The sequence below is a fragment of the Struthio camelus genome, chromosome 8 (genome assembly GCF_040807025.1).
Source record: "Struthio camelus isolate bStrCam1 chromosome 8, bStrCam1.hap1, whole genome shotgun sequence".
NCBI lineage: Eukaryota > Metazoa > Chordata > Aves > Struthioniformes > Struthionidae > Struthio > Struthio camelus.
The window spans coordinates 22722453-22738771 of record NC_090949.1 but is presented as its reverse complement, the minus strand read 5'-3'; the positions used below and the strand labels follow the sequence as shown (position 1 = coordinate 22738771).

The window sequence follows — 16319 nt, the reverse complement described above, 5'->3', positions numbered from 1 at the left end:
TGTAAAACTCCATCTCTGCATGTAGAAAGAAATGTGATTCCTGAAGCTCTTGCTGAAAAGGGAGAGAACAGACTTCAGTCCTGCAGCTGAATCCATGTGGGTGAATCTCCTTCCACTTCCGCAAACATTAAGAAAAGGCCCAGTTTTGCAGTTCTGTTCAGGTGGGGGGCAGGGGGGAGAGAGAGGATGTTTGAAATCTTACTGAAACTTGTAGACTTTTTGCTCCAAACAGAAGAATTCCTCTCTCTCACTTCCTCTCAAAGGAAAACTGCCAACCCCACATAATTCTTGTTGTACTCTTGACTGTTTTCTGGCTAAATCCTGCTCTCATCAACTGAGAAAAAGGCTATTAGTTCAGGGCTACCACTGCAGTTGCATTTTTTTGGCAGGCAGTTGAATATGAGTGTTAAAGATATGTAGTACAGCTACGGTAAAATGATATCTAATTGCTTATTTATATCTTTACATTTATAAGAATGTCTCCAAAACAGATGCATCCAATCCTCTCAGTGAAAATCAGTTTCTAATAAAATACATTAAAAAGCCTTTATGATTTAATTCCATTAGAATACCTAAGGGTTATTTAAGGTTCTATAATGATATTTCTATTTGCAGCACAAAAGGACAATCAGCTATACCGGGAGTACACAAAGGACTTAAAAATACGAAACAAAAAACAGAGAACCTGCTCTTTTGCTACCTTTGCCACTCTCAGTAACTCGTACTTTTTACTTTTAACTATATATAGTAGGTACAAAACTATCACACAGACACATGGTCTTCTGTCCTCCCATGCTGAGTTTGGTTTTGAGGTGGTGTGCAGATTTAACCCAGCTGAAAGTGGCCTCAGGAAGGCTGAATCCAGAGTATAGGAAGATGCCTCCTTTGGCCCGGAGAACCTGGGGCTGCTCTGCCTGCTCCCCCCCGCAGGTCCTGAGGGCTGAGGAAGGTCAGCAAGGCTAGGGCCTGCATTTCAGTGATTTTTAGTTGCTAACCTCTGCAATTGTTGTTAGCACCGTAGAAGGTTGAATGTTGTTTTGAAGAGCTCTGGACCAGCTCTATCATTCTTAATATCTCATATGGCAAGGTTTTAAATGATTCGGTTTCCTTTTAAATGTGCCATGCTGCTGCCATACATGTTAAAATTTCCTAAACAGTAACACTAATGGCACAGGTATGCAAAGAGGTTGAAATAAAGTTAAAAAAAAATCATTGTCATTAACAAAGGTAACGATCCCGATTTCCTGGTGCGGTGTGGGTGTTTTAAGCCGAATTGTCAATATGCTTTGGACCTAAAAGAGCTTAACAAGCCCTGAGTGGTCCTGTCTTGTGCCAGTGATTCTGTGGGTAGATTCAGTTGAGAGGGCTTTTATTCCACCGTTGCAGCCAGAAAAGGGAGGAATAGCTAAAAATAAGGGAGAAATTACCAGGACAGGTCTGTGCTGCTTTGATCATTGGCTGTACCTCTGTTTCCCCTATGGCCATTGCAGCCTTGCGCTAATTTAGAGCAGCCCTCACAAAGAAGTGACCGGATGGGAACGTGCGCGGGAGCTCGGGGTTGCCTTTCCCCGCAGCCCCGGGGCCTGCTGTCCCTCCCAGGGCCTGCCCACGCCGTTCCCCTGCAGAAACAAGCACTTGCTAATGCCCGGCTGCTTCTCGCTGACCTTGAGAGTCAGAAATTTGTCATGCTGCACATCCTGAAAGGTCAGAACGGCTCCTCAGTGTTTTGCATCAGTACAGAGAGAGTGGGGGGGAGGGGGGGAGCCCTCATTTTTAAGATACGACTTTTGGAAAGAATGCAACTGCGCTACTCGACTGTGTTTTATATTTGAGCACATGAATGAATCAACTCAGTATCCTTTAAATCGTTTCCAAGTGTTGTTTACCCTGTCCTGACATGTTTTCCCTAACGTAGGGCTGTGCTCTGGATTGCTGTCTCTGACGGCTGGCGCGGGTAAGCGAGAGGCGCGAGGAAACGCGCTCAGCGGACAAGAGCAGCGCAATTTCAGCGCGCGGGACGGCAGGGCCAGAAGCGCCCCCCGCGCGCCGTGGTCCTCGCTCCGCTCCGCTCCGCTCCGCTCCGCCCCGCCGGCAGTCGCCCGACCTGGCGAAATATTTGTCGGTGCAGGGAGGGAGGGAAGCGGCCCCGGGCCCGCAGCCCCCTCCCCGCCCCCTTCGCCGCCGCAGCGCGGGCCGCGCCGCGCAAGTTTCCGGGCGCGGGAGCGCTGCGCGGCCGCGCAGGAAGTCGCGGCCCCGGCGCAGCGCGGCGGAGACGCCTGCCGGCGCGCAGCGAGCCCGCAGGGCGGGCGGGCGGGAGGCCCCAGCCGGGCCGAGCCGGGCCGGGCCGGAGGCGCCAGGCAGGGGCGCCCGGCGGCTCCGCGGCGGCGGCGGCTCCGCGGGCGGCCGCGGCGCTACGCGCCCCCCGCCAGCGGCGCCGCGGCCGCGGGGAGCAGCGCGGGCGGAGACGCTGCTGCTTCACGTTTTGTGCTGAGCGGCCGCTCATTTTTTATTTGCCTTAAATCCTCCCCCCTCCGCGTGCTGGAAGAAACGGCGGGTTGGGAGGGGGGGAGAGGGGAAAAGGAAAAAGCAGGCAGGGAGAGATTTTTGTCCTTCGCTGGTGCTGCGCTACGTGATAATATGTTTATATGATTAGCTGAGCCCAGGGGTGGGGAGTGGAGACAGGGGGTGGAGATTGGAGGAGGAGGCGGCTGGAGGTGACTCCAGTTCAGAGCCAGCGGAGAGTCTGTGTCAGGACTTCGCAATCCCCAGTCACACACGGAGAGGTGCATGAGCAAAAAGGAGGTTGCAATACAATTCATTGGGATTTTTTTTTTGGTGTGTATGTATTGCGTTTTTCCATTGCTGTGTGCGTTACTAGCTCAGCGCCTGGCTCCAGGTCTCCACTCGATCACGGGGCAGCAGCATCGAGAGGAAGATGAGAAATTTGAGGAGGGGCTGGACCTGTATCATGCCAGAGGCCAGAATGTCATCCAGGGAGATGTAAATTAGGTCGATGCGAACGACAGAGACACAGAGGAGGGGGGTTTTCATTGTAAAATTTTTGAGTTGTTCCCCGCTACTCCTGCTGCTGGCATCGCCTCGATTTCCCTTCTCGTGATCGTTGCATAAAAAGGACTCCAAAGGCTGACCACATACATCGCGCGCTGCATCTATCGTCCCCTCGATTTTTTTTTAATTAATTTAATTTAATTTTTGCGTGTGTGTGTGTGTGTGTGTCTGTGTGTGAGGGGGAGCCTGGCGATACCATACGTTTCGTGCGGAGCGGAGTGTTGGAAACTGCAGGAAAATGTTGACTTAACCGTAAAAAAGCCTGCCGGCTGGCTGCGGGGAGGAGAAGCTGCCTTCCGCCTCGTCCCAGCCCGCCGAGCCGCAGAGCCGGCCGCCCGCCCGCCGCTGCGCCCCCCGCGCCCGCTCCCGCTCCCCGGACGGCTGCCGCGGGCGCGCTCCGCCCCGCCGCTCGGCGCAGAGACCCCGGCCCGCCGCCGGCTCCGGCACCCAGGTGAGCAGCGCTCGGCGCAACAACGTTGCCGCCGTTTCCCCCCCGCAGCCGCTTCCCTGGCGAGCCGGCCGCGGGGAAACACTTACTTTCGGGTCCGCCTTGCTTTGGCGATGCCCAAGGCCGCCGCCGCCCCCCCCGCGTTTCCCCTGCGGCTGCCGCCCCTGCCTCGCCGGCGCCCCGCGGCCAGACGGGGCAGGGGCACCCCTCCGCGGGGCGCGCACAGCCCGCGCAGCGCAGCGCGGGGGGGGGGGCGGTGCGGACCCGCCGCTCGGGCCGGAGGAGGAGGAGGAGGAGGGCGGCCGGGCGCAGGGCCCTCGCCTGCCTCCCCCCGGCGGCCGCGGCCGCGGAGCTGCCCGGCGCCGCCTCCTGCCCCCGAGCCGGCCGCGGGGGGCCCGCGGGGGGGCCGGGCGCGTCCCGTTAGCGCGGCCGGCGGGACCGCGGCCCGGCGCGGAGCCGCCCGCGGAGCCGGAGCGGAGGCCGGGGCCGCGGAGCCGCCCGCGCAGCAGGCCCCGCCGGCCCTCGGCGCTCCCCGGCGCGCGTTGCACAACGGGGAAAGTTGCATCCATTTAGTAAATAATTACCTGTTGCGGATTTATTTTTATGACTCGGCCGAGCGTCCAGCCCGGGCGTGCGCAGGGGAGAGGCTTTCGGAGGGGAATAAATTGCCCTTTGTCGGTCGTGGAGTGAGAACAACTTTTTTTTAAAATTTCTATTTATTTTCACATGTAGAAAACTGGGGCCATCTGGAGACAGAAAACAGAGTATGGCATGAGGCACCGTTGCTGTGTCTGGCTCTAAAAATAACATCTTGTTGTTAGTCTCTGCTAATCTCGCTGGGGTTTGGACGGGGCTTGTCAGAAAGTGGAGAGCTCTGCTGGTGCCCAGGTGTGTTTCGCTTTGCGCAGGAGTGCCCCTGCGCGCCGCGGAGGGAGTCCTGCGGAACAAATGTCCTGCTGTTTGCTCTCCGCAGCCGCTCTCGTTCCCTGCTTTTGTTGCTTGCCGCTAAGCGAGGTGCCATTTCGCATCATTCTGCACAAATTGTTTGAATTAATGCAAGTGTGAATTCTTACCGTTTGAAGGAGGGGATTAGCATATCAAAGGTTTCCTAGCCCCAGCTCAATTGAGAAAACTTCAGCTTGTCTTCCATTTGCTTCCAAGCAGAGGCCCAAAGGGCAGTGGGAATTGTAAAGGGGTAAAATGGGGAGGTGGATTTGGGTTATGTTTCTGAACTTTTGCTGTTTTGCAATTATGCGAGTGAAAAGCAAGGTCTGCCCGCTGCAGAGCCCTTGCAAGCGCTCAGACAATTACACTCTATTGATTAATGGTTTGTTCCAAGAAAAAAAAGTGACCTTTTATGACAGGCTCTGTTGCGTGGTATCTGATGTCTCCTCTCTGCTAGCAGGGTTTAGAAAACCTTTTCTACTGGACTCATGCTTTGGGTATGGCCTACACATTATTGCATTAGGGGCCTGAATAGGAAAGACCTTCTAATTACTTCAGAAAACAAATGAATCTTGTAATAAAAAACCTCTCAGTTCCAAACCTTTGAAACAAACGTACTTTTCTCCTTAATGGGTAGACTAGGATAATAGATATTTTTATGGAGAGTTTTGAAAGAAGTTTGATGACCACTAGCCATATGCTTCCCTTTCCTTTTATCCTAAAAAAAGTGAAAAGGAGTATTGTAATTTCATTTAATCAGTTATACCGAGTTTGCTAAGATAACTTAATTTGTAATTACTATTGCCTTATAATAAATAAATAAAAAATAAATGTGGCAGGCCTGCTGTTTTGGTGGTAGTGCAAAATATTACTTGTGTTTTAAGTTGTTTTACATTACTGTAAATATTTGCACAGTCTTTTTATTCATTTGTTACTGTTTCCTCGCATCTGAAAGGAGATGTGGCTCGGCCTACCCTTTTATTATCTTTGCAAATCAATATTCATAATCTAGCAAACCAAAACCCCAGCAAAAACCAGTTATCTGTCAATAAGTTGGGACCTTTTCCAGGCACCAGATGCTTCTTAGGGACTGTATTCTGGTTGCTATTTCTAGCAAAAAAACCTTCCTGTGCCCCAAACCTTTTAGTTGAATGATGTAGATACTGAAATACATATTTTGTGTTTTGAAGAAGTGCATTTAAGTACCTGATCTGTAGGGGTTTGGGTGCTCTGGGCTTTTTTTTTTTTTTTTATTCCTTCATTTGATAGTTTCTGTGGGTTCTTTATTGATGTTATTTTTGTTTTTTAGCATGGGGATGATATGCCTTTATTGTGGAATGTCTTCACTTAATGTTTTGCTTTTACTTCCATTTAATAAAGAAACAGAGTATATATGGAGTAACTGCAAAAAACCCTGCAGTTAATTAAATAATTTATACAGATTTCTGTTAAATGGACAAGAACATTTGGGTATTTTGTAGATAGATGTTTTTATTGGTCCTAAAATTGTGTGTCATTACTTTGGGGTAATTTTCAGCAGTTTATTTACCTAATGTCATCATCTGTCTGAAGCTGTACCTTTTGGTGGTAAAAAAGGAACGTATTGATGTAATTGCCATTATCACACTTAAGTTGCTGTTAACTAGTCTGCTTTGAATGCACAGCGCTGTAAAGAAAGCGCATTATCCTTTGGAGCTATTAGGGATAATCTAAAAATTGTCTTGAAAATGTTGCACTTCCGTCTATGATGGCAGCCCCAAATTCGGCAAATCTCTGAAGGTAAAGACTGTAGTGGAAAGGAGATTTTCAACATTCAGATGATAAAATGGGACCACTTAGGGAAAAATTAATGTGCTGCAGCAGCACTTCAGCTGCCATTTTCAATCACTGTGGGTTACTATGTGTTGGCAACAGCAAAAAAAATGTAGACGCTTGGATAGCTCTGGGAGCTGGTAGTTGGGGGAATCAGGATATTGAATCATGTGGGGTAGAACAAACCAATTACTTCAGGTTTTGACTTGAGAATTTCCAGTAAACATTTTTTCTGGCTTTTGGCTCCCCTGCTCATTAATAGACCAACATCAAAGCAGGCAGCCAAACTTCCAAATGTTATAAAAACTAATGTAAAGATACAGATCTCACATGTAGTCTTGCAAGTCTTAATTTAAGTCAAGCAGTTGGAGTTTTTATTGCTGCAATTTTCACAATCAGCAGAGACATTAACACCATGCTTCTGGGTGTTTCCTTCCTTAAAATGAGCAAGCGGAGAGCTTTAAAAAAAACCAAAGTTTGCTTAGTTAGTCCTTATTTGATCAGTTCAGAAGCTTTCCCATGTTTTATTTATCTCTTATTGCTTTTAATGCTTAAAGTCAGGAAAGGGGGTTACTCAGAGAGGAATTCTAATCTCTAGTAAGAAAGCATCTTATTAAAATTTAAATAAACAAGGTAGTATAGAGTCTTGGAAGTGTGTAGTTTTTATGGTTAGTAATAGGTATTAAATGATAATTATTACTGAAAATTCTCATGTAGAAGTGACATTCTGATTAATATTAAACTTTTTAAAATGGTGCAGTCAGATAAAGAATAGTACAGTCACGAATTACAGCTTTTTTTTAAGCTGCGTAGGTTTCTCTTGTATGTTACAAAGGTAAACCTCCAGTTAGGCAAAATATTTGTCAAAGTTGTATTTGCAATATATTTTTATATGGTGAATCATAAATTCGTACAGATGATAATGTTGCTCCAATATAAAGAGCTGTGTGATATTTAGAAAAGGGTAAAAAACTGGTCACAGTTTTTTTGCTGAAGTTTGGCCTAAAAATTTTATGTATTTCCAAGCCTTTGCTCATCCTCTATTCATTGAAGATGTTGATGTGCATGTATGAATATATATATATTTTAGTACAATTTTTGGTGAGAATAGCACTGTGCCTAATACAAAAAATAATTTTACTAATAATCACTTGAAGATATTTTCATGTTAAAAATTGTTGTATGTCCTCTCTGCATTTCCGTTGAGGAATATATGTGGATGACTGCTAATACAAGAACTTGAAGAAGCGATTAATGATTTTACCAGGTGAACTGCAAAAGAAGACGTTAAAGCACGTCTGGTGTATGATGGAAATCATGTTCATGCATAGGTAGGCAAGCAGTCAGTTACAAAGCAACATACTTTAGAGCATAGGTTAGTGAAATTTATCGTCAGGCGTGCTACTTGGGGATGTCGTGTTAAACAGGACTCTTTCGAAGCGTTTTGAACGATTGATGTTGTATTTGTGATGTACAAAAGTGGTTCAAAATTGCAAGAAATTCAGCTTTTTTAAGTATTTATGCACAGCTTTAAAACTGAAAAGCTGTCTGTTATTTTTTTAAAACCCTCAGATTGAAACAAGTAAAAGATTTAAATGGCCACGGTTGTAACTGGATGTCAAGAAAATTGGAAAAACATAAAGCTATTTTAAGGCCATTCTTAATTCTCTTAACAATCATATTTAATATTTAAATAGTTTTCAAAGATAGATGCATTTGGCTTCCAACAATTCTTAAAATAAAAGTAGTAGGTGGCTCTGTTGGAATATTTGGTAACTTGTAATGTGAGTGTGTATGTGTTTTTTTTTTAAAAAAAATCATTTTTATTTAATAAATGTAATAGTATTCTTTTAAGTGTTCTTCCTTTAAAAGGTGAAAGACGACAGGCTTAAAACCCTTTTCAGTAGTTATATTTTTCAACTCCTGTTTTTTTCAACCAGTAGTGTAGGAGATGTGTTTATACACCTTAGGCTGTGAAGGGTGTATCGCTTACTGTGAGCGATTTAGTTATAGAGATGCACTTATATAATGAATGTTAAGCTCGTACAGCATTTTCTAGATACAAACTTTTAGTTTAAAATCAGAAATGGATTCCTCTAAAAAAGAAGTCTTCATTCAAATTTGAAATTGTAGCATCACCAGGTTATGAATAGCCGTATGAAGTGAGTATTTTATGGGTTGTAGAAGAATATATAATCTGCATATGTCACGATTTCCTTTTTTTTTGATTTTTCATAAGGTATTGTTGCACTGATTCAACTTATGCTAGCCTGTTATTTACCAAAATTATTTAGAAAGGCATAGTAATCAAAGCGTTGCAGACTGACTGAAGCAAATGCAATGCTTAACACCTGCAGGTAGAGTGTAGTCTCCAGCAAAATGCTATTGATTGTTATTCTGGCGTAAAACAAGCTTAAATACAGTTTGCTTAATTACAATAAAAATTTGATGTTATGAAGTAGCATACTTCACGTTTGTGGATTATTTTATGTGTCATCTGCTGGTAAGGAGGGTCCTATCACACCTCTATAAATTTGTTCAATTACCGGACACCCAAGAGGAGAGGGGAAAATCAATTTACCCTGAAAAGCACCAGAAGTAAGATTACCTTAGTTGGTAGGATCTTGCCAGGAATGTGTGAATTGCTTAATATTACCTGAAGTTGCCATATTTCATATGCAGTAAGAAGAATATTGACTGTTCTGCACGTCCAGGTCTGCTATTTGCCTATTTCTTTGTAAGGTGTAAGCATGTCTCTTTTTATTCCTGCAACAGTAGTTACAGATAAATCAAAGTATCTAACAAAAACTTTGTAAAATAGATGGAATAATACCATTCACTGGAGAAATTGTATTTACTTGAGATAAGTGATCACAACTAGTTTTTTCTCCAGACTTGCTTGTTGTTCTTGTAACAGACAAATGTAAATACCTTAGCAGACACTGCAGAGTGAAAGGCAAGAGATAAAATGTAATTACTTTTCAGGGTGGCCCTGACGATGTCCCTGTTCTTGGCTGTATTGTAAAAAAGAAATTTTGCTCATCACCTCAGAATATGAAGGCCATTGTTAGGTCTTAATTTAAAAATATTTTCTGTTTTTTTTTTTTTAATGTTGACCTCACGATTTATCTTTAGCTCTTCTATGTAAGCTGGAATCCTTATATCAGGAAATTCTAGTAGCTGTTATCCAACCGAGCGTTTACTAGAGCACCTAATAGACTATGCTCCTGTATTTTTCTTGAAAGCATAACATCTTGCTTTATTCAGCCACCAAAACTAACTTTGCTACAAGGACAGGCAACATGGCAAGTTAGAATCAATGGACCATTTGTAGGTCACAAAGTCAGTTTACTGGAATTTCAGAGGAAACTAGTTGAAAAGAGAGGACAAATGTCACTTTAAATAGAGATGTTTAAATCAGACTTCTGCCTTAGGGTAAAATTCAGGTCTGTTGTAGCCTAGATGTAATGTCTCCCTCTACAGAGCACAGCATTAATCATGGCTTGACAAGTGATCATGGCCTGAGAAAAATAGGACCTGTCTTAGTTGTGTGATTATTTTTTTTCCTAATCTTAATCTCTTAGGAGTACATTTGAAAAACTAACATTTGCACAAAAAGATTTAAGTATCAATTTCTGTATTTCAGTAGTGAAAGTAGCTAGCTTCAGAGAAAATCTAGTTAGAGCTAAGAAGAAGCTACTTAGGCCTCTTAGATAGATGCAATATTAAGAATATTTTCTTTTTGAAGTAATGCATTTTTTTGTCATAGGAAATCTATCCTGTTACATTTTTATCATATACATATGATAGAGTTAGGATTTTCTGTTTTGTCCCTTGAAGTACTAAATATCTCTGAAAAGAATATCTTTTCATTTTAACAGCATTTTACAGTGCTTTCAAAGATGCTTCGTTTTGCCCAAGTGGCAATGTGGGGGAAGAAGTGGAATAGCTCTTAAGATATAACGTAGGTTGACTTGACACTGATCAGTGTATGAGAGCTTTCTATACTGTGTTTATATTTTAATGATGTATTACTTGGCCGTAATGAGCTACAAATGCTTGACTAAAATGAAAGGAAGGCAGGCAGGCTGCTGTTCAGATCCTGATTTCTGATACTGTACACATAAAAGTGCTTTTCCAGTGTCGATTCTCAATTAGGCGTGCCTCGATACATAGATTAGGTATTGGGCGTGCTCATATCTTTTATATTAAAGAAGATATATGAAGAAGGGAATTTTCATATCTTTTAATTTTTTTTTTTTTGCTTTTTTTTAAAGTGAGGCGCTGTAGAAAACAATGTTCAATATGTACTTTTTAAAAGCGGTGTATCTTTTTAATGTACAATTACATTTATGTTTGCAGCTATTTAAAAAAGTGGATGTCAGTAACGTAGCATCAGAACAATCTGTCACTGGAGAACTGCACTTTAAAAAACTGTGCAATTTCTGTTCATTTAGTTGCTTCTGGATGTGATAAAATCCCAAATATCTCATTCAGATAGACTGCTTCTTTTCTTTGTGCCCTCTGTTGATATTTTCATATCAATCAACACCTCAAACCGATTATTGCTCTGAATCTAGATGACAGGATAATCTAATGCCGATTACTGTTAAAAATTGTTTCTGGCAGCTGGGGAGGGGATGACCGACCTTGTTTCTGACTATAATGCTTGCTCTGCTGTTGATGGGATCTGGTGTAAGTAGAGAGCCCTACTCTGAAATTAGTGCTGCAGTGGTGGAGAGAGACCACATGTCAGAAGGAGATTTTATTTCACCTTTCTATTTTTTTTCCCTGACGTTATTGTATTTGTCATTTTTTATGGCATAACAGTTGACACCAGTATGAACAGTGTTCAAAAACAATTACATAGCAATAGTCAGTGTCAGTTCTAAATTAAGTGACCTTTTAGAAAGGATTCCTGAGAACAAATTCTACTTTTGACTCTGCATTTTTCTGACAAATTCTTGATTCCAGTTTTTATGGTAGGCATAATTCTTTTGTTCTGCTCCAGCCATTCATTTGGTCATTCTTCGAAGTTTTAATTTAGACTTTTTCTTCTTGAAGTCGTTGGTTTGGGAAACTTTGCACCTTTGGGTTGAACAAGCGGAATGTTCTTGAGAAGATCAGTTCATAACTATTTTGTTGGCATATTTGGCAATACGAAAGGGCACTGTCTTACATAGCTTTGACTTGCTTCAGTACAAGAGGTATTTCTTAAACGCAGACTGTTGAAGGGTGAGGCCGATTCTTGTGTAAATCAGTATAAACTGCTCTAAAGGAGAGAAGATGCCTCCGCAGTCTTGGGGTCTTCCTGGCCAGACAGCCGTGGGAGGGAAATAAAATAAGGCTGGAAGTCATTTTAGAGAGGGCGGAGGCCTGCAGGTTGTGGGAGCGGCGGAGAAATTGGGCACAAAAGCACTCGCTATGGACACGACTTGAAACTGAAAAGAAATCTGCCTATCCTTCAGGCAGTAATCTTAACCAGTGCTTAAAGAGATCTTCATCTCTACCAAACGTTCACATTTTCTTACTTTCTCTGCTTCCTTGTTCTTTTCCGTATTTGAGGAGGTTTATAATAGGATCGAATAATACCTGCTTGTGGATGCAGCTGTTAAAGGTATTCCAGCAGCGAGGAAGAGCTCTGTATGCAGCCCTCGCCATCTTCAAGAGAATACCCCAAATTTGCCCTACCTTTGTCCCATGTAATGGCTACAACCTTACCTAGAATATCATTTACATATATATAATCTATATCTATATATATATTTTGAAATTCATCCTGAAAATTTAAATGGTTATATTTTTGAGTTTATTTTTCCAGTGAAAATTAAAGTCATTTAGTGCATAATCCTTTATTTTTTGACTATCCTGCATTTCTGGAAGAAAAGCAATTTACCTCCACTTGAATGAAAACTACATTGTTACTTCATAATTTGGTATAAATTACTAGAGACGTTTTTAATACTTAAGATAAGCGTACCATTCGGTTCAATTGATTTTTGAACTTTGGTGCAGTGCATATGTAATCATACCTGAAAGCAGCATAGAGTTTTATCTCCCCATAGTACATAGGATGAGGGATGCTGCCGTTTGTTTATTTTGGGGTTAGGGAGATGCATGAGATAGGATGAATTTGTTTTCTTGTTTGGGTGGTCTTTCATTTCTCTTTGGTTCTGGCAAAGCAGAGGAATGTTGTTTTTTTTTTTTCTTCCTTAAAAGCAATTAGGTGACTTGGAAAAGAAATCTGTATATTTTGATATGGGAAAGACTAAAGCCAAATGTTTACCTTTTCTGAGGGACGAGAATAGACATGTAGAGCTGGAAAAAAACCCCGCTGTTTTCTATGTTAACTGTTTGCATCAGATAACATTTGAAGAAGCATTTCCTGGGGAATTTCTTTAAAATGATGACCAATTATTTGGGTTCCTATGCTAGCTGTTGCTCACATTTTTCACATATTTTTGCTAACTCTTCTTATTACCTGCAGAGGGAGCTTGTATATGAGATAATCAGAGTAATCAAGGCGTTCAGGGCTGAATTGTTTCCAGTAAGTAAAATTTCATTTCACTGCGTATTCTCTCATTATATCCATGCAGAGGAGAAAGGCTCAGCAAGAAAACTTTTTAAAAGATTGTACATCAGAAACAGTAAATAACAATGGGCAACATTTTAAAAAAGTCAGTAAGCAGAAGCTGACATTATACATAGTTTTTTTTTCCTCCAAGAAGTGCCTTGTTATTGAAAGTTTAAAAAAGAACTGAGCAAAAAAAAATTCAGATGTCGAGATACAAGAGAACAGTTTTGGTACTTTGTATAATGAGAAGCAGATTTTAGTTCCATAAACTGTCCTCTCTGATTCTAAAAATGTCCTGTCAGCACGAGAGAGAGAACATGGGACTTTAAGGTCTTCAGTGCATCTCGTGCAGTGCAGTGTGCTAGCCAAAATGCAATAGGTAAGTCCTTGCTATTTACACAAGCAGCGTTATGATTCATAATCAAGCAGATTGCAGGTGCAAGGTTGACTCGTAATTTTGCTTTTTGTATTATAAGATGTAAAAAGATGAATGGTTTCATCCTAATATAACTGATGAATTCGGACAGCAGTACTTACATAGGCAAACGGTGGTAAGGATTCCTGCTGTAACCTTTTAAGGAAAATACTGACAAAGAAGGAGCCAAGAATATCAGAAATAAGTTTATTTGTACATATTAATTTAAATACTAGCTTGAAGCATCCAAAATACGTATTTCAAATAGAGATTTTTCTTTAATCTAGCACACTGAATGAAATGATCTGTTATGCTTCCCTTTTTATCATTTGTATTATAGTTCTCTGGATGGTGAAAATGTATGATCCAAGTTAAGAACTTTTCAGTTTAAAAATGTAATTCATTTATAACGTGGTTTACTTGCTGAGCAAGAAGCATAAGAGATGGTATTTAAATGAATTTTTCACTATTTGGCTCTGGAAAGAGATGGCAATAGTTTTGCTTTAGACTATTTCAGTAAGTTTAGGGGTAATTTGCTGTGATGCTGTTATGAAATAAAGTATTATGCATGCACATTTCATGAAATAGAAATAGGTCTCAGCATACTGTCTTGTAATAAATCTGCTACGGTTTGAGAGCTGATTTTTCTGTAAGTTTATTAGAGCTTTACACTTAACATAGGTGTTCAGCCTAACACAGTCTTAAGAGTTTTAGTTTGGATTCTCTTTTTAAACACCAGGAAAGATTTACCATATCTAAAGGAGCACCAACTCGGTGCCGATTTATTATTTATACTGGCTAATCCTTGCTAATGTGAAAAGTCAGCTTGTTATTGTAACACCAAATGGCCCTCTAAGTAGGGAAACAGTTAAGTAGATCTCCTGTAATAGGTTGTTGTCTAATAAAGAGATTTATGGTATTGGCAAGGGCTATTGTATAGGTATTACCCTCTCACAGCATGATCATGTATTATCTTAACAACTCAGTGCCACATTTATGTTGAGCATTTTCATAACAGGGTAAGAATATTAGCCACAGCAATTACACTCCAATAGGATTATAATGGTAAGACTTACAGAAAAAACATAAATGATGTCTTTTATAGAGATTTTGATAGGTGTTGGGAGTTGAAAAGTTGCATCATCTTTTTTTGCCTGGAAGAATACTGATGTATTAGCTATGATGAAGAACGAGAGATTTCTTAATTTCCTCCTGTTGAGGAATTACGAGGAGGCAATGAACATAATCTTTCTTTACAGCGTGTAGTTTCCCCCCGCAGTGAGGTAAAGATTATTCAGAAATACAATTCAGTGGAGATTTCTGTACAATTTGAAAATCAAGATATGTCTGTAACTTTAACTCTGTTGTGAGGTTAATACAGCTGGGATGAAGGTAGATTCTTTTGCAGCCTTCTAGTTTGAAGGTAGGACAAGGATAATTTACTTGCTTTGTTGGAAGAGCCTACTTGAATAAAATCATGTTACTTTGTTTTATCTGTAGCATAATACAGGTTCTCTGTTTCATTAGGACTATCATCTTATTGTGATAAGTAATTTAGGTACTTTTTAAAATGAATCCAAGTAACAAAAGTGACAATAATGTCATAATTGTACAGCTTTCACATAAGTGACATTCAAGCTGTTCCTTAATTCTTCAAATTTTCCATCTGTTTTTTCCAAACAAAAAAGTGAAAAGTTAATACTCACTCACTTGGAAGAAGCAATGTACCAGTCACACTTAATAAAACTTATTATATTTTATCAATAAAAGACACTTATGGGGAACGATTGAACAAAATACATTTGGTTATGCAGTCATTTATGAATAACTGCATTAACTATAAAAGCAATCTAAATGGCTACGGGTGACTAAATATGCACACATTTTTAAGGTGGTAACTTGGGGTATAATTCAATAAATATTGGAATAATGAGTGATTAAATGACCAAAATATCTTTTTTTTCCCTGATGTACTGTAACAAAGTGGTGCAATAATTAAGTCTTTCCAAATTAAGAAAATGTATAGATGACAATTCTCGTTCCACATATTGTACACATGCATACATAGTATTAGTTAAAATTGTAAGACATGACATTTCCAAAATGTTTGGGATTAATTCTATGTATAGAACCTTATGTAGAAAGATCCTGTATCCATCTGTTTTAAATTGTTATTGATTACAAGAAACCAGAGGAAAGATGCACCTGTTTCTTTTGACATGAAATATTCCTCTTTTAAAAAATATGTTGATTGAAAGCAAAATTGCACACTATCCTGAATGTTTTCTAGTGGATTATTGGCAAATAAGTTGAGGCTCACAAATATGTTAAACTGAGTTCAAAATGTCATTATTTTTGTAATAGTAAAGTAAGGTATGACTTGATTTTTTTTTTTCTTTTTTTCTTTTGTTTTTAAACAGTATTTCATACATCTTCTGTTTGCACAACTAGAGCAAAGTTGAGGAGCTTCTGTCTTTTTTGATCTTGTATTCAGAACAAGAATTATGACCTGAAGAATGACATTTTCTGTTTCAGAAAAACTCCAGTAGGTTCTTAGGTTGGCTTCACATTTCATTCATTTTGAACTGTGGAAAGTGATTGTGTCTTTTGTTTGTAAGTAAAAAGAAAACACAAAAGGATGAACGTTACCCCGTGATGAATGTGGAACTCCAACCGATTTAAGAGAATGAACTGTGACTGTGTTGTCAAGAGCAGTTCTTGGCTTATATACACTAAGAAAAAACAAGTACTTTGAATTTTTATGCATTTTTTGCATTTTATTCTATACAAGATAAAGCCAGTTGTTCAACTCTTAAGTATTACAATTATTTTTAATTGCCCTAAATAGTTTTACAAATAAGTAGATTGCAGTCAATTTGTTTTGCACATTAGAAGACTTTTTAATGATATATGTGTTTTAGAAGACAATCTATACATATTTGAAAAAGAGAAATCTGTGCAGAAATCCTCTGATTAAATTGTCATCCTTACCTGCTCTCCTAAAACATTTTTGAAATAGTTATATGTAAGTATAAAAGATAAACCATGTTTCTTTT

At 40.6% G+C, this 16319-nt stretch overlaps 1 protein-coding gene across 29 annotated transcripts in view; it reads left to right on the top strand.

Moving 5' to 3' along the window:
- Positions 1–16319, top strand: part of ADGRL2 (adhesion G protein-coupled receptor L2) — a 391390-nt gene that overhangs the window by 228647 nt on the left and 146424 nt on the right. For 13 of the 29 annotated variants that reach the window (XM_068952716.1, XM_068952705.1, XM_068952704.1 and 10 more), the window contains exon 1: positions 2724–3520. The exons of 2 other annotated variants lie outside the window; for them this stretch is intronic. The gene's annotated coding sequence lies outside the window, so the exon portion shown is untranslated. Of the gene's footprint in view, positions 1–2722; positions 3521–4139; positions 4204–4228; positions 4406–7425; positions 7606–16319 lie in introns of those variants that run through there. 14 more of the 29 variants (XM_068952711.1, XM_068952710.1, XM_068952723.1 and 11 more) reach the window with 8 other exon arrangements.